The sequence below is a fragment of the Vipera ursinii genome, assembly GCF_947247035.1.
Source record: "Vipera ursinii genome assembly, chromosome: 6".
NCBI classification, from domain to species: domain Eukaryota; kingdom Metazoa; phylum Chordata; class Lepidosauria; order Squamata; family Viperidae; genus Vipera; species Vipera ursinii.
In genome coordinates, this window is record NC_139515.1 from 59154916 (window position 1) to 59177166 (window position 22251).

The 22251-nt window shown below is 42.9% G+C and overlaps 1 protein-coding gene across 5 annotated transcripts in view; it reads left to right on the top strand.

Annotated features, from left to right (window-relative positions):
* The first annotated feature begins 3203 nt into the window (after nucleotides 1–3203).
* The window catches only part of TCF20 (transcription factor 20), a 77899-nt gene continuing 58851 nt past the window's right edge, over nucleotides 3204–22251 (top strand). For 3 of the 5 annotated variants that reach the window (XM_083366388.1, XM_083366392.1, XM_083366393.1), the window contains exon 1: nucleotides 21159–21307. The gene's annotated coding sequence lies outside the window, so the exon portion shown is untranslated. Of the gene's footprint in view, nucleotides 3747–21158; nucleotides 21308–21561; nucleotides 21599–22251 lie in introns of those variants that run through there. The other 2 variants (XM_083366389.1, XM_083366390.1) reach the window with 2 other exon arrangements.

Consider the following 22251-nt stretch of genomic DNA (forward strand, 5'->3'; position numbering starts at 1 on the left):
AGGAAAAACTGGGAGCCGCAAAAAAATGTGTGTGCATGTGCATACATGCGCGCATGCGCAGAACAGAGTTTGACTGAAGAGTGGAGCCAAGGCGAGATATGCACCTACCCTGCATATTTGAATTGATTGGTTGAACTTTTTTAGTCTCACTTTTTTTTTTTGGAGTACACATAGCAGAGGACTGGGAGCCGCAGGAGACGGCTGAAAGAGCCGCATGCGGCTCTGGAGCCGCGGGTTGCAGACCTGTGGTCTAGCAGGATGGCTATGTCCCATCAGCTGAAGAATGTTGTCTGGCAGGACCAAGAGATGTATTGTCTTTGCTGTAGTCCCTGCCCTCTGGAACATTTCCCCTCCAGAAATTAGGATGGTCCCGACCCTGCTGAACTTTCAGAAGGCATTGAAGACCTAGCTATGTACTTGCACCTGGGATCCTGAGTATGTGTAAGGCTACCATTTCCTGGTTATGTTGACACCAACAGATTATAATGTTGCTCAGCTGCTATTTGAATTTAATTTCTTTCTTGCATTGTGTTTTAACTGTTTTAATTGTTTTTATGATTTTTCACTGCCCAGAGTCATTGGTTTGAGATGGGTGGCTATACAAATTGAATTAATAAACAAACCCAAAAGCGAGTAACCAAACTACTTTACTATCTACAACACACATTAAACATATGGATTTGGTAACTTAAGGGGCAGCTAAACACCATCTACCATCCTGTTACACAATCTTCCAGACATACAAGCTTGCATTTGGAGGGTGTTAAACTCATCTGGAAAAGCACCGACCTGGAGCAGATTAGGGTCTTTCAAATGTACAGAGTTGTCATGGGTGGGAGGAAACAGAAATGAAAATGACCTGCTGAGCTGGCAAAAAAGCAATTTAGAAAAGATGATGATAGTTAGCAAACTATACAGTAATTTTGCTTCTGAAGATTTGCAGTTTCCTGGGTATGCTGAAAGAGTTCCTGGATGATGAGAAGATCAGCGTGGCTTTAAAGGAAGCCCACAGTCTTGAAGGGGAGAAAAGGATTTCTCTTTAGCCATGAAAGATTCCCAGATAAAACATAATTAAAGCCCTTGATTGACTCTAAGAAGGTGACTTTAGTTATAATTGCACACATACCGGTAGTTATACTTTAACAATAGATACCATGACATAGTAGCAGATGTGTGCCTTTTGAAGGCAGAGATAAAACTGGACTTGGATTGTCATGAATGCTTTTTATTTCTTGATTATGTGCCCACCCTCTTTTTCTAACCTAAATAAATTTAAAGAATACAGCTATAAATCAAGTTGCTATATTCCAGCCTGTCTTTGTGGGCTAGGAAAAAAGATGGGGATTTGTTTGCTTAAGCTAAATGCTGTTTATGTGATTAGCCTTGAAGCCTGAAAGAAACCAGTTTTTTCTGTATTTCAGTATTACAAATAAATAAAAAATAGTAATTCGCAAGAAGGTCTCTGTGTGCTGTAGTTTGTCTAATTAGATCTTGGGAAATTATACACACACATACACATGACGTTGAATATGCTGAGTATGGCTTAGTATTAGTCATAAATAATTTCCTTAAAGAATGCCTAACAAATAATGTAACAAACAGTATAATAATGTTTTAATTTAGATTTGCTTGTCCTAATCCCTTAGTAAGGTTTGGTCTGGATTTGTTTTTGTTTGAGTAAATGAAAAAAGTAAAAGATACATAATAGCCAAATTGGGGGTGGAAACTTAGCTCACATGTGGCACAAGTTTTGTTTGGTTAAATATCTTCCCATAGGGCAGGGGTGTCAAGCTGCTGGCCGCGGGCTGGTTTCATCATACCGAAGCTGTGCCCACCCCATTGCTGGCAATGCAAAAGGAGTCGCCATACGTCACGTCACATGATATGGCAAGTTTGACACCTGTGCCATAGGGAATGAAAACAAAGCCAGAGTAGCAGGGACACCATACTTTATGGTCTCTCCTGTTATTACATCTATGTTGGAAGGCCAGAAAGGAGAGTCAACCATTTCCTACCTGAATTGGATTGCATGTCAGATTGTGATTAAGGTAAGATAATTTAAGTTAATTAACGTGGGCTGTAATTAAAGAAGTCTACTTTGATCATAGTCCGAGTCCAGAGTCAGGTTCAGATGATACGTTAAGCCAGACCAAATGGCTTTGCATGTTGTGTGACCACACTAATTGATACTTCACCTTAATCAGATTGTTTCACTGAATAGCAGTGAAGTTAATTGAAGGACATCTGTAAGAAAACAGGTGGTGTTTAAAAATATGCTAAAATGAAAAGTCTAATTGAAGGATTGATAACAGTCCAGGATTCAGCTGAGCATTTTTAAACTGACAGAAAATGAGAGAGGAATTCTTTAGATTACTGTTTAATAGTCCTTTTCTAAAAAATTCTATGTTTATTTGGAAAAACCTTGCAAAAAAAGAGAAAACCTTTCTCTGTCCTCTGTCCTCCCCTCTTAATATGTGCATATTTTCTCTTATTTTGCACTGAAAGTTTATACTGAGTGTGACCTTCTGTTCTATAGTGCTGGCCTCCACAGTTCCCCCCAAAGCTGCTGTTTTATATTTAGTGTGTCAGAAGGTGACATGTCTTAAAGTAACAAGAAATGATTACCTCAATTTACTTTTTCTTCTTGCTTGTACCACTTTTTCAAGTGTGGCTCCTGGTACACCACTGAAAGATTAAGTGCTGCCCTTAGCCTGAAATAATTTGTATACCCATGTACTATAGAGCTATTAAATATTATTGGAAAATGCTGTTGTCTCTGTTTTCCGCTTAGCATCAGTGCCACTAGCCAATACAGTACAAGAATGTCACTTAGTAAATAGCAAATTGAAGCTGTTTGCTTTTTTCTTTCCTTGGTTCATTTCTATATTTTCTGTTGAGGACAAATCTCTTTGCAGTCTTTTTTGATGGCAACATTCCACAGATAGACCTGAGCCTTGGAATTTAGAACCCTGGTATGTACATGACTTTAGTCCTTCTGGTAGCAGCAGATTGGTTTTCATGTATCTTTTTGACCTTCAAAAAATCCACCTTTTATTGTCATTTATATGCCTTCTGCACTGTTACAATAGTTGTTACAGCAACTATTCTAGTCATCTAACATGTTCTGCTGATTTTAATATGTTCTCCGATTCTCTTTGTCCAATTCTTCCTACCCCTCAATGTTTACCGATGTTGACTGCTACTGTAATCTAGACTTACTCTTGAAGATGGGAGGAGACATAGACACAGTAAAATGTTTCCCTTAATTATGATGACTTTTGGGGGCTTTTTCTTTCTATTTTTCCTTCATCCATTTTTGAATTACTGTTTTTTTTCATAATTATTTTTTTTTCTAGTGCAAATGTGTTTTGTGTGCATTATTTACATCAACATATTTTGCTAGCATTTCTTCTTGTGATCCTTTGTTACTCTTGCAGATATGTGTTTGAATAAGAGCCTTTTCCCCCCTCCCCTTTCCTTTTTTAAAAAATCCTCCCTGCTCCATCCTGCAGTGAAGTCACAATCCAGTGTTTGTAGACTTCGTGTGATGTCACAGAATCAGTCTTGTGACTTCACTCGCAGTCTCAAACAGAAGGTGCAAGACGGTTTAGAAGAGAGGGGAGGAAAAAAAAAAAAGCACGTCTTCCTTTGCCCTCACTCTCTTCCGTCGTAAATCCAGGAGCTGAGATAAATCGGGTGGGGAGAAGCAGCAGGAAAAAACAGCTGAGAATGATGCCTGAAAACAGGTACAGTAGAACTGGTTTTACGTTCGGCTTCTGGTTGGAAGTTCCAGTTGCCCCGCAGAGGCCAGATTTTGCAGACCATGCGCACGTGGGGGAGGGGGGTGGTGCTGCCGGGGGTAATGTGTGTGTGTGCGCGCGTGTCACCCAGTGACGCTCTGGCTGTACGGTGCCATCGGCTGTAGGGTGTTTGTGTGTGTGTGTGTGAGAGAGAGAGAGAGAGAGAGAGAGAGAGAGAGAGAGAGAGTGCGCGCACGGGGAAGAAGGCAGTGAGCGATGGCAGGCGAGCGAGCCGCTTTAGACCATTTCTCAGAAGCAGGCAGCTAGCGTCCTATTGGGCTGGCCGCGACGAGCCTCCTCCTTGTCCGTTGCAAAAGGCCGCAGCTGCTCGCTGCAGTCTGTCTTGCGGCTTTGCGCATGTGACAAAAAATGGGTTATTGCGCTTGGGCGCCTCTTAGGTTGATGTCGTATTTTCTGTTTTACTTTTGCTTTGCAGGCTACTTAGGGCCAGGGTGGCAACAATTTGCCAAAAGCAAAGAGAACGCAGGGAAAGAGAGGGGTCCTATTCCTCAAATCTTCGGTTTGGGGAGAGGGGGGTGATGATTTGGGGTGTGTGTGTGTGTGTGTGTGTGTGATGATTCTTTGGCGATAAAGCAAAAAAAAAAACACCATTCGTTCTCCATCTTTTGACTGACGACATTATAATAGCAATGCGGATGCATTAGCAGCAGCGGCAACTGCCACCAAGGCACATTCGGTTTCCCTCCCCTGCCGGCGGGTGCGTTTGCCTAAGCTTTCACCGCCCCTCCTCCTCGTTTTTAGCTCCGTTTTTTGTCATTTGTAACAAGAAGAGGTTTGGATTTGCACGGACAGCAGATGGATGGCTTACCCTGAGCGTTCTAGTAATAACCAGACTCATATAAGAGAATCAAACCACAGGCATTTAAGGGACACAGCAAGGTGTGTGTGTGTGTGTTCTTTTGGGGTTGCCTAGAAAAAAACCGTCATTTTCTATTACCATTTTGTGCTTTGCTTGAGAAAGACGGAGAGGGAGCGCAAGGCGGAAGGATGCGCTACGTTCTTTTATCTCTCCGCATCTGCTAAAGGCATGGCTCCGGAGGAAGGATTTTAAAGGCTAGTGTTTCAGTGAAGGGGGCTCTCCTGAAGAGGACCCTGTCCTTTCTTAACATCTAGGAAGGTGTTTACTGATAAAAAAAATAGTCGTGTTTTTTATTTTCATACTAATCTGTCAATATTTTGTGCTTTATCTTCATAACATCCAGAAAGTCACTCTGTCCTTTTGTGTGCTTCCTGGTAACAGGCCAAAAAAGAAAAAAGAAAAAAGAAAAAATAGGATAGCAGCTGGGATGACTTTGGTTTTAACTAGATTGAAGTGAGATCCTCCAGGATAACTGATTTCTGGCTGTCCTTACTCTGCCACTTATTATTCTTCCTTTAATATTTTCTGCAATTTTGCCAGTATATTGAAGATTGATGCAGAAAGACAGCTTTGCCAGCATTGACCTGGTTTTTAAGGGCAAATAATATTCATTGCATAAACTTAACTCAAGGTAGTAATATTGATGATAGGGGATTCCAAATAAATAGAGAGGTCTTATGTGGATCCCAGACTTGCCTGGAAGTTACTTTCAAACTGAGTCTAATTTTAGTTCCAAATGTATGAATGACAGAACAAGAGGCATTGTGGGGTAATGAAAACAGTGATTCTGAATTATGGGTTGCCTACATATTTTAGTCCAAAAGTGGAGCCATCATAATATAGTACTTGATACTATCATACTGAGTTAGTGCATTGTCATCTGAATCTCTCTGAATCATTACAGCAGAAAGATGGAGATGCAAGTTTTCTATGATAGCATATATTGTAAGTTAAATGTTATCTATCCTTTCAGACTTTAAACATCTCCCTTTAGAAACCCTTAAAGCAGGAATCCCCAATCTGTGGCCCACTATCAGGCCGTGGCCTAATTGCCATTAGGCTGCATGAGTAGCTGGCCAGTGCATGTTCACAACCCCACTCATGCGTGCCTTGTTGCAGGTGCTCGTGCCCGACTTCTGCGAGCCTCGTTGCAAGTGATTGTGGCCCCGCTCGCTCAAGCCTCATTGTGGGTGATTGCTGTCTCACGTGAGGTCCCATAAACATTGCAGGTGGGCGTGCATGCACACACACATGCACCTGCCCCATGCATAAAATCCTTCCCCCCCCTCCCCTTGCTCCAGGCCACCAACCCAGAAAGGTTGACAAACTCTGCCCTAGATCAGGGCTTTTCAACCAGTGGTATGGGTACCACCTGTGGTACATTGGCACCTGGCAGGCGGCACACGACCATCCCAGAAAAGGGATAGTGGGGGAGGGAAATAAACTGAACCAGTGGCAGCACTGCACAAGCCTGAGCAGGAGCTGCAGGGCTGTCAGGGCTCAGTGGAAGCACCAGGATCAGTGCCGCTTTCCAGCTGATCGGTGCTTCGGGGCTGTCAGGGATCAGTGGAAGCGCCAGGATCAGCGCCAGGCTCCAGCTGGAGCTCCGCCCTGATCCTGGAGCTTCTGAGCCTAGAAGAAGCACCGATCAGCTAGAATATTGCAGCATCTCCAAGGTCTTGTGATTTATATTCAGATGCTGGGCAACTGATTCATATTTATGATGGTCACAGTGTCCCAGGGTCATGTGAAGTGACCAAAACCTGCTGCAATCACCCAGCAGATGGGGGGGGGAATAAAAACCAAACTCCCACCCTCCACCCCTGCTGCCACTCCTCAACAGAAATGCTCACAACAATGAAAACCTCGGACAGGAGGAAGAGCGCGGCCGGGCGGGCTGGCAGGTGTTTTGCTCGGCTGTGGCTTGGGGGGCTTAGTACTCCTGCCGAAAGTTCCAACCATTGCAACCTCTTGTGGTCATGTGATTGAAGTTTGGGCACTTGGCAGTGTGCCTGTCTTTACAACAGGGGAACTGCCAGCCCACTGGCCAGATGCATCATGGCAAAACCGCGCCCACCCCATTGCCAGCAATGGAAAAAACGTTGCGATACATCACAAAACGTCATGTGATGTTGCTAGTTTGACACCCCTGCTTTACAACAATGAGGATTGCAACACACACACACACACACACACACACACACACACACACTGCAGCATGGGTCAAGAGGCCTCAACCGGGTAAGCCCAATGGTGCACAAAAACCTGCTGCAAGCCAGAAATCCTCAGCCAGCTAAGTCCAGTAGCATGTGGGCCTCCTGCCTCTCCACTACTACTCACATGAACTTTTAATGTCATAACTTGTCGACAGACTTAAACATAGTCCCAACTGGGAAACTGTGGTGATCCTAGCCCAAGCCAAGTCCAAAAATGCTATGTAATTTCTAGAAGCCTGGCACTCTTACAAATTAGCCATCACTAGACACATAGACATAATACCTAGATATTATGCAAAAGAGACAATCAACAAGCCAAAAAGGAAACAAAAAGATCAAAACACCTCCCCACCAGCAGTCAGCACCCATATGAACATAAATTAACACCAAGATTAACATCAGGCCAACAGTCAAGAAGTAAACAATAGCTCAATCAAGGAATTGCCAAACAAGTTAACAATAAACAGCCCAACCAAAGAACCTCCAAGATCACTGCCACCCAACACTCACAGGGCAAGCCACTAGAATATAAACTGAGAGTAAACCCCACTCCTTACTACCAGGTAGGCCTTACTTTTGGGGAAACGGTAGCATTGAGATGTTACCTACTTTGGGTAATGAAACATCGGCAAGAAAACAACCAAACTGAAGAGAGTACCCAGGACCCATCATTCCAATGAAGCCTGGCCTACTCCCTCCCCCACCACCACTTGCCCCTCTGCTCCACCATACCCAAGCAGTTAACCTTTTTATGCAGCTGCTAACTAGTTCACGCAGCCAATGCAAGACTCAGCTAGAAAGCTACAAAGGCAAATCTATATTTAAATAATATATCTAAAATATATCTAACAAACCAAGAGAATGTATTATTTTCCCATATTAGCTTTACAAAAGAGGTGGTTAAAGGTTTAAAGAATTTTGTCAGAAAGGACGAAGAAAAAATGAAAAGAAATTAAAAGAATATAAGGTTGGTTTATTTGTTTGTAGTTAAAATAGATGTAGCTTTAATGGAGTTTGCTGACATCAAGACTGAAACAGCAAAGCTTTTAAAGATTTGTTTATAGATAAGGGATGGAATACGGGAGGAGGACATAATTTGTTGCATTTTAAAAGGAAATAATAAGTTACTAAAATGTTTATACTTGTGATGAAGAAGGAAGTAATTTCTTTGTCTTTTGTTTTTCTTTAGTATATTCTTATTTTTTGTTTTACTTACTTTTTTCTTTTCTGTACCTTGTATTTTTCTTTTTTCCTCTTCATTTTATATTTGTATTGTAATGGTGATTTTTAATAAAATTACTATTAAAAAGTTCCAGTAGATTAGTTAGACAAAACTTTCCCTTAGTGCAGCCATATTGAGTATGTCAGAGCAAGGTCTGGATATCCAAATTTTGGGTAATATTACTTTTTATAAAAGTTTCCACTTTCTTCCTCAGGACAAATCTTAAACTGAAGGGCCCTGTAATTTCCCAGATCTCCCTGTGAGCCATTCTGAAATTGGAGTTATGCCTGTCACCTTCCAGTCCTCAACTTCAAAGGTGGAGGGTAGAGGCAGACTACCTATTCTAGTTAGGAGTACACAATGTTAGCTTTAATGGGTGGATGCCATCAGGGTCTGGTGATTGGTTGATGCCCAATTTTGTCAATAAGACCTAGTACTTCTCTCGTCACCATTATATGGCTCAGGGATCTGCCACAATTTTTCTCCTGTGAAGAAAGAAACGAGGAATTTGTTCAGCTTCTCTGCAATTTCCTTTTCTCCTCTTAACATGCCCTTGACTCCATCCAGAAAACCAATGATCTCCCTGACAGGTTGCTGCTTCTAATGTATTTGAAAAATCTTTTATTATCCATCTTCACAGCATGGATTTTCTTTTTGCCTCCCTTGCGAACTCTGTGCATTTATTTGGCCAGAGTTTATGTTTCCTTTTGTGTTCTTCATTAGACCGGGCTTTCTACTTTCTTAATGTATGTGGAGATTCTCAACCATTCACATCATGGTTGTCCGAAAAGTTCTTTTCAAAAGACAACTTGACTTTCTTGGTTTTTTTTCCTTGAAAATGTTTCACTTCTCATCCAAAAAGGTGAGAACTGAAGAGGCTTCAGTTTTCAGCAGTCCAGTTGCCTTTTGAAAAGCACTTTTGCCACACTTTCTTAATGCTTTCTTTTGCAATGCTGGTAAACCATGCAGACCTCTTCTTGGACTTTGGGGCTATTTTCCTAAAAAAAAACAACCAACCTGCTATTATTGTGGTTTTAAACCACAGTAAAGGTTATGGAATGAGCTTGCACTTTCAACCTTTCCTTTGATTTTTCTTTTTTACTAGTCTTCTTGATGTTGAGGTTCCCTTTTTTGAAGTCAAATAATAACTATGTGGAACGTGTATAGATTATTGCTTCTTTGTATATTAATTTTATTGCATCATGATTACTATTCCCAATTAGATGGACTACATAAATATCCTACAACCAACTGGTCCAGTGCAGTCATTTATAGTATCTTTAGAATTTTACTTGTCAAGGTTTAAATATATATTCACTCAGTCAATTGGGTAATTGAAATCTAGAATTACAAGTCATGTTTTTGGGGATGCTTCTCTGATTTCCTTCTTCATTTCCAGATCTTACTGAACATCTTGGTTAGGGGACAATCATACAACCCCAGTGTTAGCCTATTTTCTGACTTGAGGTTTCTACCCAGAGCAATTCCACAATTGGTGTGCTCTAAGGAATTAACCGTAGCTTTCAAATTAGTGGCTGAATTTCTCCAATAGACCGAGCCAAAATCAAACAAATCTTCTAATAGCACAGTGTATGAACCCATCTTCCTTTTAATTAATCATATGGGAAAGTAGAAAGACGTTTGGAGTTCTCTTCTCAGTAATAAATGTTGTAACTTTAAAAAAATGCTTTGCTGTTGCAGACCTAATTCAACAGTAGCATTTTGAGTTCTTAGCTAGTGTACCAGAATTATAGAACACAGCATTGTATCAGTTTAAGTGCATGTTGAAGACAGCTAGGTCTTTTCCACAATGTTAGGAAGCTTTGTTAGTGCAAAATGTTTCAGTTAACATAAATTCTATGACTACAACTGTTCAAGTCTCCATAATAAATGTAAGTTTAGTCACAACCTATCTTATTTAAGTCAATGGAAAAGAGATGGTTGAAAAAACTCATGGAATTGCCTGTTTATTTTATTAGGAGATTTTTAAATTTTAAAAGCATGGCTGGCTCAGGAATTCTGGGAGTTGAAGTCCACAAGTCATAAAAGAGCCAAGGTTGCCTACCCCTGGTATAGCCACATAAATTGTGCTGCCCCCATAGTCTGCTATTGTATATAGGTAGTCCTCAACTTACAACCATAATGGAGCCTGCCTATCACAGTCATAAAACTGATCACCCACATGACTAAATACAATCTTATGATTTTTTGTGGCAATAGTTAAGTAAACAGAATGGTCACTATCGGCCAGTTTTGCCAAAAACCTGAAGTAAATGCTGGTTTTCAGCAAAAACATCAAAACCAGGTTCGTGTCACTTTGGGATGCTGCAAACGGCTGTAAATGTGGACTGGTTGCCAAGTGTCCAAAGTGCAATCATGTGACTGTGTGTGGGGGGGAGGGTGGCAGTCAGAACTTCAGAGTTGAGTGGTAAGTATCCACAAGGAGCTCCATTGTAATTTCAAAACAACCAGTCATGAGTTGAGGACTTAAGCAATATAGCCAGGGAGTGTTGGTGCCTTCAAAGTAATTGGGGGGGTGGGTGTTTCAGGGCAGCAATTAGGTGATTCCCTATTATTTTTTCCAATCATACCCAGTGTTACCTACCCTTAGGAAAACTAGCATCAACCACTTTCTTAGAGGTGGACAGGCAGGACAGCCATATTATTTTGGTTAGTCATTATTATTAATTACTCCATTCCTCTTCTAACAGGCTACCAATTTCATATGATCATTAGTCTATGAATATTTCATAGGTTATGAGTTTAGCAGGCATTTGGATTACAAGTGGGCCTTGACTTACAATCGGTCACTTAATGGAAGTTTGAAGTTATTGCAGACCCCCTAAAAGTTACTGACAACCCAGTCTTGAATTTATGGTTGCTGCAGTACCACCACATTCATTCACCCTTACAGCTGACCACAGAGATGCTGCAGCATCTCCCTGCAACTATTTCTCTTCCCGCCACACACTGGCTCCCTGCTGGCCTTAGGCCTGATTCCTACCCCCACCAGGTCCTGCACACCCCTCCTAACTCAATTTTTGAAGCGCTCTGAAGCCTTCCATAGCAATGGAGTGGGTTGCTTTGTCACTTTGCTGTAGGGTGGGATTCTAGAATTGTGCTGTGCAGCCCATGGATAGGGTGCTCCATTTTGTCGTCTTAATGTGGTTGCACAGTGCTACAAAAGCTTTCTTCAGCTTTTGGAAGCTTTCCTTATACTGTGCAACCTCCACTTTATGGCCCGCATTTTGAATTGAATTGAATTGAATTGAATTTATTAAATTTATATGCCGCCCTTCTCCCTAAGGACTCAGGGCAGCTCACAACAATAAAAAGTTAAAAAACATAAAATACAAAATTTAAAAAAGAATTAAACCATAAATGTAATAAATACATAACAATTAACCCAATAAAACCAAATTTAAAACTATACACAGTCCAGGCCCGATTGTTGGAACATCCATGTCTTCAGGTCACGGCGGAAGGACCGAAGGTCAGGGGCCATCTGCAGCTCCGGAGGCAACTCATTCCAGAGGGTCGGCACGCCCACAGAAAAGGCTCTCCCCCTGGGGGTCGCCAGCCAACATTGCTTAGCCAACGGAAGCCCGAGGAGGCCGACTCTGTGGGAGTGAACCGGGCGATGGGAGGTTGACAATGGCAGCAGGTGGTCTTGCAAGTACCCCTGGCCTAAGCCATGTAGGGCTTTAAAGGTAATTACCAGCACCTTGAATCGCACCCGGAGGGCAACCGGAAGCCAATGCAGCTCGCGTAGGAGTGGTGTAACATGGGAGTATTGAGAAACTCCCATAAGCACCTGCGCGGCTGCATTCTGCACCAGCTGAAGCCTCCGGGTGCACTTCAAGGGCAGCCCCATGTAGAGAGCATTGCAGTAATCCAGGCGAGAAGTGACAAGGGCATGGGTGACCATGCATAGGGCATCTCGGTCCAAAAAGGGGCGCAACTGGCACACCAGGCGAACCTGTGCAAAGGCCCCCCTGGTCACAGCAATTAGATGATCCTCCAAGTTAAGCCGTGAATCCAGGAGGACACCCAAGTTGCGGGCCCTTTCTGAGGGTGGCAATACCTCCCCCCCATTAAAAGAAATGGAACTTGTTGGACAATATGAGATGCCGGTATCCACAGCCACTCGGTCTTGGGGGGGTTCAGCCTGAGCCTGTTCCTTCCCATCCAGACCCGCACCACCTCCAGGCACTGGGACATCACATCAAGGGCATCACTGGGTTGGCTCGGGGTGGAGATGGAACAACTGGGTATCATCCGCATATTGGTGATACCTCACCCAAAAGCCACAGATGATCTCACCCAGTGGCTTCATATAGATGTTAAACAGGAGGGGGGAGAGAACCGACCCGAGGCACCCCACAAGTGAGGGGCCTCGGGGTAGATCTCTGCCCCCTGCCAATACAAACTGCGAGCGGCCCGAGAGGTAGGAGGAGAACCACCGTAGAATAGTGCCTCCCACTCCTAACCCCCCAAGCCGTCGCAGCAGGATACCATTTAGCAATTGCATTGGGGAGAGCAGGAATGGAAAGTTTGTTAACTGAGATGCTTCACAACAACCATCACGACATGACTAATGGGCAGGCTCCATTATGGTTGTATCTGGAGTACTACTTGTACTTGTAGCATCCCTGTCCTTTCTCTTCCTTTGCTCTTACTCAAGAAGATGCATTGCAGGCAGTCTCAGTAGGAGAAAAAAAAGGACATAATTTTCCCCTTTGCAGGGCCTTTTCCTCTCCTTTCCTTACAAAATTGCATATGCTGGGACCCTTCACAGAGAGAAAAGTACCAAAATCAACTTATAAAATTGGGGTGGGAGTTCCAGATGATACCCTTACGTGTTTCAGAGTGCAAAATATGTTTGGAGAATTGTGGGATTGTAGCAGTTAGCAAAGTGCTTCTTGAGTTATCAGGAACCTTCACAGGCAAAAGCGTACTGAGAATAGTAAGAGTCACACAGTAACCACACAGATACACTGAGTTGTGATAAACAGAAAAATACTTTACTATTAGGTGTAAAAACAAAAACACAATCCGAATAAACAGCCCAGGTCATACACGAATAACAACAGATAAGCAACAGTCCAGAGAGTATCCAAAATACAATGTCTTCTTACTAGTCTGAAGGTCAAGTACACAGTTCCTAAGGTTTAAGATAGTAGTAAGCCAAAAAGCAAAAACAATGAGAGCAAAGAGAGAGAGAGAAGCCACGTTCCTAGCTCCCTCTTATAGCCGTTGGAAAAACTTACACACCCATTGGCCAATTAGCACCTTAAGGTTATAACATCATGGTTTATATATTTCCAACCCAACCAGGTAGGCTATAACCATATGCCTAACAGTAGCTTTAGTGTGTCTTAAATGAGCAACTGGTTAGCAGGTATTTTTTGGCATACTGTAGGGAAAAAAATCTCCCTTTCCACTTGGGTTGCAATATGCTTCTGATTTAGTGATTGTGAGTTTGTGTGTGTGTGTGTGTCTGTCTCTGTGTCTGTATGTATGTGTTGTTCAGGACTGCTATTGTTGAACTTTGTCAGTGTGCATGCAAGGCTTGACTGTAGAAAATTAATCTGAATGATCTCTAGATGGCAGCATTTATTAAATTTAATAGGACGATCTCTTGAAAGACTGACACTCCTAATTCTGCCACAAAAGTAGGTGTGGTCTATTTAAAAAACTTTTCTCTTTTCCCAGTTATCTAGCCATTACAGATAGTCCTCGACTTACAACAGTTCATTTAGTGACCATTTGAAGTTACAAAAGCACTGGAAAAAGTGACTTATGAATTATGAGATCCAAGTCTTTTCTGAATTAGGAAAGCAGTCAGGGAGTTAATCTGTATTTGGATCCACACTGTAGTAACTGCTTTGTGGGGAGGGGCGAGGAAGGTAGGTGCCTCCAGCCATAAAGAGGTGGTAATAATCTTCCTTCTCAAAGGCTATCCTTGGACCCAACTGTTTTAGGTAATTACTGCCTTGTGTCCAGTCTTCCCCTTTTGGGGAACATTGTTGAGAAAGTAATTGGAGTGCACTATAGAGAACCCTGGAGGAAGCAGATTATCTGGATCCATTTCAGGCAGGTATTTAGTACATATAAGTCTTGGTTTTGCTTGTAGATAAGCTGTGGTGGAGTTAGGATGGAGTCGGTGCATCTTGATCTCAGTGGCTTTTGCTTTTCATACCACCAACCGTGGTATCCTTCTGGATCAGCTTCTGGAATTGGGAATGGGAGGCACTGTTTTACAGTGGTTGACTTATTTCAGGGCCAGTTCCAGTTGTATTGGTTTGAGGAGAGGTTATTCCCTAGCTCAGGGGTCGGCAACCTTGGCTCTTTTATGACTCGCGGACTTCAACTCCCAGAATTCCCGAGCCAGCTATGCTGGCTCGGGAATTCTGGGAGTTGAAGTCCGCGAGTCATAAAAGAGCCAAGGTTGCCTACCCCTGCCCTAGCTCCATTCTCTGTGTGGTGCCATAGGGTTTGACTCTGTCCCTTTGTATTCAATATCTACATTAAAATGATGGGTGAAGTCGATGGCTTAATTGTTGTAATGCATACTACATTAGATTGACCTTGAAGACCACTTGGAAGCTTCAGCTGGTCCTGGTAAGCAATTATGTGGATGCCTTGGTATGTCCATGTAATACCTATGTTCTCAGAGCTGATTTTAGCCTTACAAGGTAGTCCAGACAAGGAGCACAACCAGGAATACTTAGAAGGTACCCCTCATATCCTTCACTATCCTGGAAATTAGGCAGGGCTCCTTCTAACCTAATTGTTCTCCCAGACCTTCGCCTAGGATGGTTGTTACCCTTTTGATGGATGTTGTTGGTAAGATGTTTTGGAGTTTGCCATCTTACTCTTCTTTTCTTTTGTCTTGAGTCTGGTTTGTTGGCTGTTGTTTCTCTATTTTCTCTGTGAGCTACCCAGAGTCAGGAGTTGGGCAAAATGTACGCTCTTTTGGTGTGATACCTAGATAAGAATTTTGAATTATAATCCTCGTTTATAAAAGGAATTGCCCCATGTGGATGCTATATTTGATTATGTACTAATTAAAATTCAGATTTATGCTAAGAGGCAGCTAAATAACTACAGTAGGCTTTTATTACTGGAAAACATATCTAGTAGTTGTCTCTAGTCTAGTTTGTGCCCTTCAAATATTGTCTGTAAAATGTCCACTCTTTAAGCAGAACTTTAAATATCAGTAATATAAACACTTCCTTTATTATGCATTCCAAATGCACCCAAGTGATCAGCTGTTCCTTCAGAATATAATTATACAGCTATTTCCAAATAGCAAGTTATGAGATACTACAATACAGTCAAACAATGTATCTTATAAGGCAGACTGAATAACAAAAGCTTTTAAAATCTAATAATAGATTGGCTTTAAATAATGGAAAGATTCATTAGAGGATCCTACTACTATTAAGGGACGTGGTGGCTCAGTGGGTTAGGACGCTGAGCTTGTTGATTAGAAGGTCGGCAGTTTGGCGGGTCGAATCCCGAGTGCCGCGTAGCAGAGTGAGCGCCTGTTACTCGTCCCAGCTTCTGCCAACCTAGCAGTTCGAAAGCACGTAAAAATGCAAGTAGAAAAAGAGGGACCACTCTGGTGGGAAGGTAACAGTGTTGCGTGCGCCTTTGGCGTCTAGTCATGCCGGCCACATGACCACGGAGACGTCCTCGGACAAGCGCTGGCTCTTCGGCTTTGAAACGGAGATGAGCACCGGCCCGTAGAGTCGGAAACGACTAGCACGCATGTGCGGGGGAACCTTTACCTTTTACCTTACTACTATTATTTTATCTGATGTAGCTGATAACCCATATTTTCATGCTGTAAAACACTTCAGTTGGTGAATCAACAACTCAAATTGCTCTTAAGAGAAACTAGTTGTGTTTTCTCCCATAATCGGTGGACAATATTAGATGTATTTCTGAACCACTGGCTTAAATCCCACATGAACGTTTCAGTTCTTGCCTAGTTTTATATAATTCACATTTAAATTATCAAACTACCTAAGGGGGAAAAAGTGTTACATTTAAGTGTAGGATGAACATGTGACCCAGGAAAAGAGCCTTTTTTTTACATGGCACCTTCCATCTGAAACATCAGTTCTGCCAGAGATTAGACTTGCTCTGATCCTTCTGGCCTTTCATAAGGCCTGGTGCCCCAAATGTGTGGTTAAGTGTTATCATGTGTTAATTATGTGTTGGGTGTTTTTTTATCTCAACTGCCATATATGTTATTTACTGATTTATTGTAAAAACCCAATGTTTCATTTTAAATCATTATTAGCTACCCAGAGTCAGGCATTTCAGATTGGCTTACATGCACTCTATAAACTAAATGAGTAAATATATAAAGAGATGATAGATAGATAGATAGATAGATAGATAGATAGATAGATAGATAGATGCACTTAACATCAATAACTTCATTGTTGTTACAGGCCCTGATTATGGAACAAGGCAGTACCTACCCCTGTTACATTTTAGCAAGAGGCCTGAAAGTACAGTTACCGTATTTTCCGGCGTATAAGATGACCCGGCGTATAAGACGACCCCCTACTTTTAAGAAGATTTTGAAGGTTTTGTCTTATACGCCGGAAAATACTTACCCGCCTGCCCTCCTGCTGCTCCCGCGCTTCTGCCGCCCCCGAGGCGCAGCGTTTCCCGGGCGGCAGGCAGCGCCGGAGGGCAGCCGCCACCCCGCCACGGCCAGCGCCCCTCCTGCTTCCCCCCCCAGGCCTTGAACTTCTCCCATTCGGCGCAGGGCGGGGCAGCTCCACCCGCAGCCTCTTTTTTAGAACTCACGTGCCGCTTCCCTCTCACTGTCGGCCGAGGCACGCTCGGCCCGGGCTCCCGGTCCCTATTCCCGGCCGGCTTCCCGCCCTGCCCCTCATGGAGCTGGCCTGGGCGTGCAGCCTCTCGGTGTGGCTGCTTTTCCTGGGCAGCCTGGCGGTGCGGCTCCTGCGCTCCGACCTGTTGCTGAGCCGGCGGCTGCTGCTGCGCATGCGCGTGGGGCTGCTGGCCGTCCTGCAGGTGCTGGGCCAGGCCGTCCTGCCGCTGCCCCTCAGCACCACGCTCACGGCGGCTGCCTGCTGGCTCGTCTCGGCCAGCACCTGATGGAGTTATTCTGCTCTAAAATTATATTTAAGACAGACATGTCAAACACAAGGCCCGGGGGCCGGATCCGGCCCGCGAATTGGTTTCATGTGGCCCACGAAGCCATCCTGGAAACAGTGAGGGAACAGCCCCCACTGCCTTGGCCCTGGCCCAGAGACCCTCCTTCTGCCAGAGAACCTCAGATCTGTCCCACTCCTGCCCAGGCCCCCATAGGCACCCTTGATGCCAATGATGTAGAGCTGGCCACGCCCACCCAGTAGGCCATATGCACTCTAGCCACGCCCACCCAGTAGGCCGCACCCATGCTGGCCATACCCCCCCGCCCCCCCCGAGGGCAACTGCAATGCTGATGCGGCCCTCAATGAAATTGAGTTTGACACCCCTGATTTAAGATAACCATGACTTGATTACTTTTGCTTTTTAAAAAAGCTTAAATCTCCAAAACAATGTTTGCATAAAAACATATTGTAATTGAGCATACCTTTAAAAGAGACAGTATAAAAAGATGAAGTATTCATAATAATAACATTTTTGTATACTGCCAACTAGGGATGCTTCTAATGATTTCGATAATGGAGATTTATTGACTTAGTGCCCTCTTTTGCCATTCTGAGGACAATTTTTGCCAGGTAACTATAAATCTTGGGTGAAAAAATTATTGCTGGTCTGGCAGCTGTCCGAGAAGAGAAAGTTTCTCATTTCAACTCGTGATACTTTTTTTGGTGTGTGTTCAAGTTAGCCAGTATCTATCTAGTGGTATTTGTTACTCTAATACCAATCATGTGATTAAAGAAAAAAGGAAATTAGGATGGAAAAAAATGTAGTATCACCCCTTCTGCACATTATCGTAGTTACGAAGCATAAAATGTAGTGTGTTTCTATACACCTCTCCTTTGTATGAAATTGCTAAGTCACTAGGTAAATTAATATTTTGTTTTATAACCCTCAGATTCTGACAACAAAATTACAAATGACTGATTACATGAATTATGCTTGCAGTTTTTTCTTCAAGCTAAACCTATTCATAATAAACACATTCCTGGAAACATAAAAAATATCCCAGAAACAAATTCTTAAAACAAAGCTCAAAGAACTTATTCAGTCCTAAAACTTGCAAAACAGAAAAACAAAACAAAACAAAACAAAAAACAAAGCACTATTTACTGTAGTTTACTCCACGCATGATGCAATACAGGTACTAGGTTGTGATTTTCTTCTTTGGGTCTTAGGTCTTGATCTCCCATATTGTTATTATTGAGTGATCCAAATTCATGAACCATTACAGGTCCTACACAGATATTACTAGTCCTTCTGCTATTAAGGAAATTCTGATTTTATTCTTTTGGAGATATTTTGATCAATTATGCTAACAATCATTATATTGTATAATCATATTTATCATGATCTTAGTACATGTTTTGCATAGATTCCTTTTACATATTAATGAATGAATGAACCTTTATTGTCAAAGTACAACATGTATACATTGAGATTGGCTGAGCCTCCCTTCATGCTTCCCCCCACACACACAACTCACAGTGACAACAAACTCATCATCTTATTACACCATGTGAGCCAATTGCACAACACACCGGCCTCACAAGTCTATCATACATAAAGCTATTTCCCATTCAAGAGCCTGACAGCCCATGACAGAAGCTGTTCTTCAGCCTGTTGGTATGGCTGGCTATACTCCTGTATCTCTTACCCGATGGTAGGAGACTAAAGAGCTACTGACCAGGGTGTGAGTCGTCACTAATAACTAAGTTATTAGCAAACTATGTATCTCGGGAATTTGAGATGTTGGTGTATTAGGCCTGTTTTTCAAATAATTTGTGCTGTTTAAACAAAACACTGCATAATGTATGCAGTTTACCATGGGACCAATCTTATAAAGTTTACTGGTCTGAATAAATAATTCTAGGATTAGGATACAAATATAAAAAATATTCTGATGGTAGAATGTTTTCTGCAGGTCTTGCTTAGTGGACAGAATGAAAAGCTGGGTTTGCCTCAGGAAAATTCCTGAAACTTCTCAAAATAGTTTCAAAATAGGACCTCAGCAAAATGTGTTTTTATCATGAATACTGTAATATAGTCCTCACTTAATGACCAATCGCTTAACAACGGTTTGAGATTACAACAGATCCCCAGAACGTATCTATGACCCAGTTCTGGAGTGCTAACAGACAGACAGACAGACACACACACACACACATACACACACACACACACCCATCCATGCAGTCACATGACTGCACTTTTGATGCTTAGCAATTGGCTCCCTTTTACAGCCAATTGAAGCATTCCATGGTCATCTAACACAATTTACATTTCCAGGAAAAAATGCTCATCGCAATGTATCGACTTACTTAATGACCATGGTGTTCATTTAATGACTGGCACATTCTCTTTAGCACCGGGGTGTTCAGTTAACTACTGGTACTACTGCAAAAAAGGTTGTAAAATCAGGTCAGTCACATGAGTGCTTCAACTTATGACCATCATGACTTACAACAGAAAGTCCAGACTCCATTATGGTGCTAAGTCAAGGAATAACTCTGTATACTCATATCTGCCAAAAAGGTGTTACCTGATTCCTTTTCATTTTTAACTACTGTATCATATATTATTACAGGTCCCCTATCAACTTTCCAATTGAAAAGCTACCATTATGGACAAAGTTCTAAGTTTAGATCTTAGGGAAGACAGTATATTTGGTACATCAATAATAATTAACGTTCACAGTTGTTGTTAGTTGGAAAGTCGTGTCCGACTCCTCGCGACCCCATGGACAACGTTCCTCCAGACCTTCCTGTCCTCTATCATCTTCTGGAGTCCATTTAGGCTCACGCCTACTGCTTCAGTGACTCCATCCAGCCACCTCGTTCTCTGTCGTCTCCTTCTTCTCTTGCCCTCAACCTTTCCCAGCATTAGGCTCTTCTCCAGTGAGTCCTTCCTTCTCATTAGGTGGCCAAAGTATTTGAGTTTCAAACGTTGACAGTAAATGTTTGCAAAATAGAAACTTGGAAATGTGAGTGGCCTCCAAGAACATATCCCATTTGTACACCAGCCTTTTTCAGTGTAACTGTCCAGTGCTATTTTCCATAGTTGTATGTTGAACTTAGCAAAAGAATACTGTAATACCTTATTTGGCCGCATACTTCTGAGGGCATCCAACAGATCCCAAAGTTTACCTTCCTGTGGTTTCAAATGTAGGCTAGATGAACCACGCATTTTAATGTTCTGTTCACAACTTCTCGGTGGTGTGAAGTTATTGGGTGGGAAGCAGCAATTTCAGCTATATACCGTAATTGTTGTCCACACTTGCAGCTTCATTCTCTAAAGCCGTCGTTGAAAGCTTTGCTTTCAAGCAATTCCGCGCGGAATAGAAAACGAAAAGCATTACAGCCTTAACGGTATCTGCAGAGGCGACAAAATGCCACGTTTTCACAGCGTTTCGTGACAAGCAACTACTAGCACGACTTGTAAGCTTTACCGACCGAGGTGCGCTTAACTGGCGCTGCCTCTTTAAATCCTTGATCTAGAGCAGGGGTAGGCAACCTCGGCTCTTTTATGACTCGTGGACTTCAACTCCCAGAATTCCTGAGCCAGCATAGCTGGCTCAGGAATTCTGGGAGTTGAAGTCCACGAGTCATAAAAGAGCCGAGGTTGCCTACCCCTGGATCTAGAGGGAGGTGCCTGCCGCTGACTTTTTTTATGCGCCTCTGAGGCACGCACGAACGCACGCACGCACAACTCCACCCCTGCATCGCCCGCTGTCTTGTGCTCCTCCTCCCTTTTGCGCGCGCTGTCCCGTCCCGCCGTCATTGGCTGGGCTTGGTCAGCTGACCCCGTGTTATTTCCTGCGTGTGTGTTCTGGGTGTCTGTGTGAGCGGAGAATGGGGAGACAAACCTTCGGTCTGTTACTGCGGAGCCGCTTCCGGACAGCAGCACATCCCTGCTGCCCCACGCGCCACTGAAAAAAAATCTTGTCCGCTCCGCGCTCCCCTCTGGGGGGAGCGGGGAGGAGAACGAGGCTTGGGTAATGACTTCCATACGTTTCAAGCCGTCCTGCGGGCCTTGATGGAAGGGGCGGGGTGGGAGAAGGAGACGGTGCCAGGCAGTTTCTGGGCCTCAGCATCGGTGTTCTTCCCCCAGCCTGTATAGATGCCTGGACCAGAAACGCGGGCTACTAAGAGAAGGGAACACTTCGAGTGGATCGGAAGTGGGGAGACAGCAGAAAAGTCCTTTATTTCGGCTAAATCCGCCCCTCGGGAGTTCCTTTACAGCCCTTTCAGTTCCCTGTCCATACTTCCGTGCTTGGTTCCTTAACGTATGTACATCTCTAGGGAAGAAAGGTGTCTCGAGAGGAAAGTATAATGAAGGGATTCAAGGATTTCATGGGGGAGAAGGGAATAGTAAAATAGCGTTCCTTTCAATAGTTGGGTCTCGTTACTCTTCCTAATCTGTTTTTTCCCCCCCTGAGGCAATAGTCCTAGTCTGAATGCACCAATTGTAAATGAAGCACTTGTATGGTACTTCTGTAGAAATATTTGTGGATGTTTTTATAACGGCATTTATTTATTTATTTAATTGGATTTATATACCGCCCTTTCCCGCAGGACTCAGGGCGGTTTACAGGGTATTTTAAACAAGAAATACAAAAGTTAAAAACAATTAAAAATAATTACAACAGTCCCTGAAAAAGTAAAAAAAAACCCAATTAAAATTAAAATTAAAATTCTCAGCCTGGGCCAGAGAGCTCGAAGAGCCAGGTCTTCATTTGCTGATTGTTAGTTAAAAATACTAACTTCAGAAATAGTTTACTGACGTAAATTAAAGTAAAGTTACCCCCTCACATTTAGTTGCTTACCTGAGCCATTATAACTACAGATTTGGTATTTTTTTCAGGCTGTTCTGCATTGTTCGAACTAATAATATGTTCCATGACTTTTTGACACTACCACCAATCTGCCTAAGATGAGT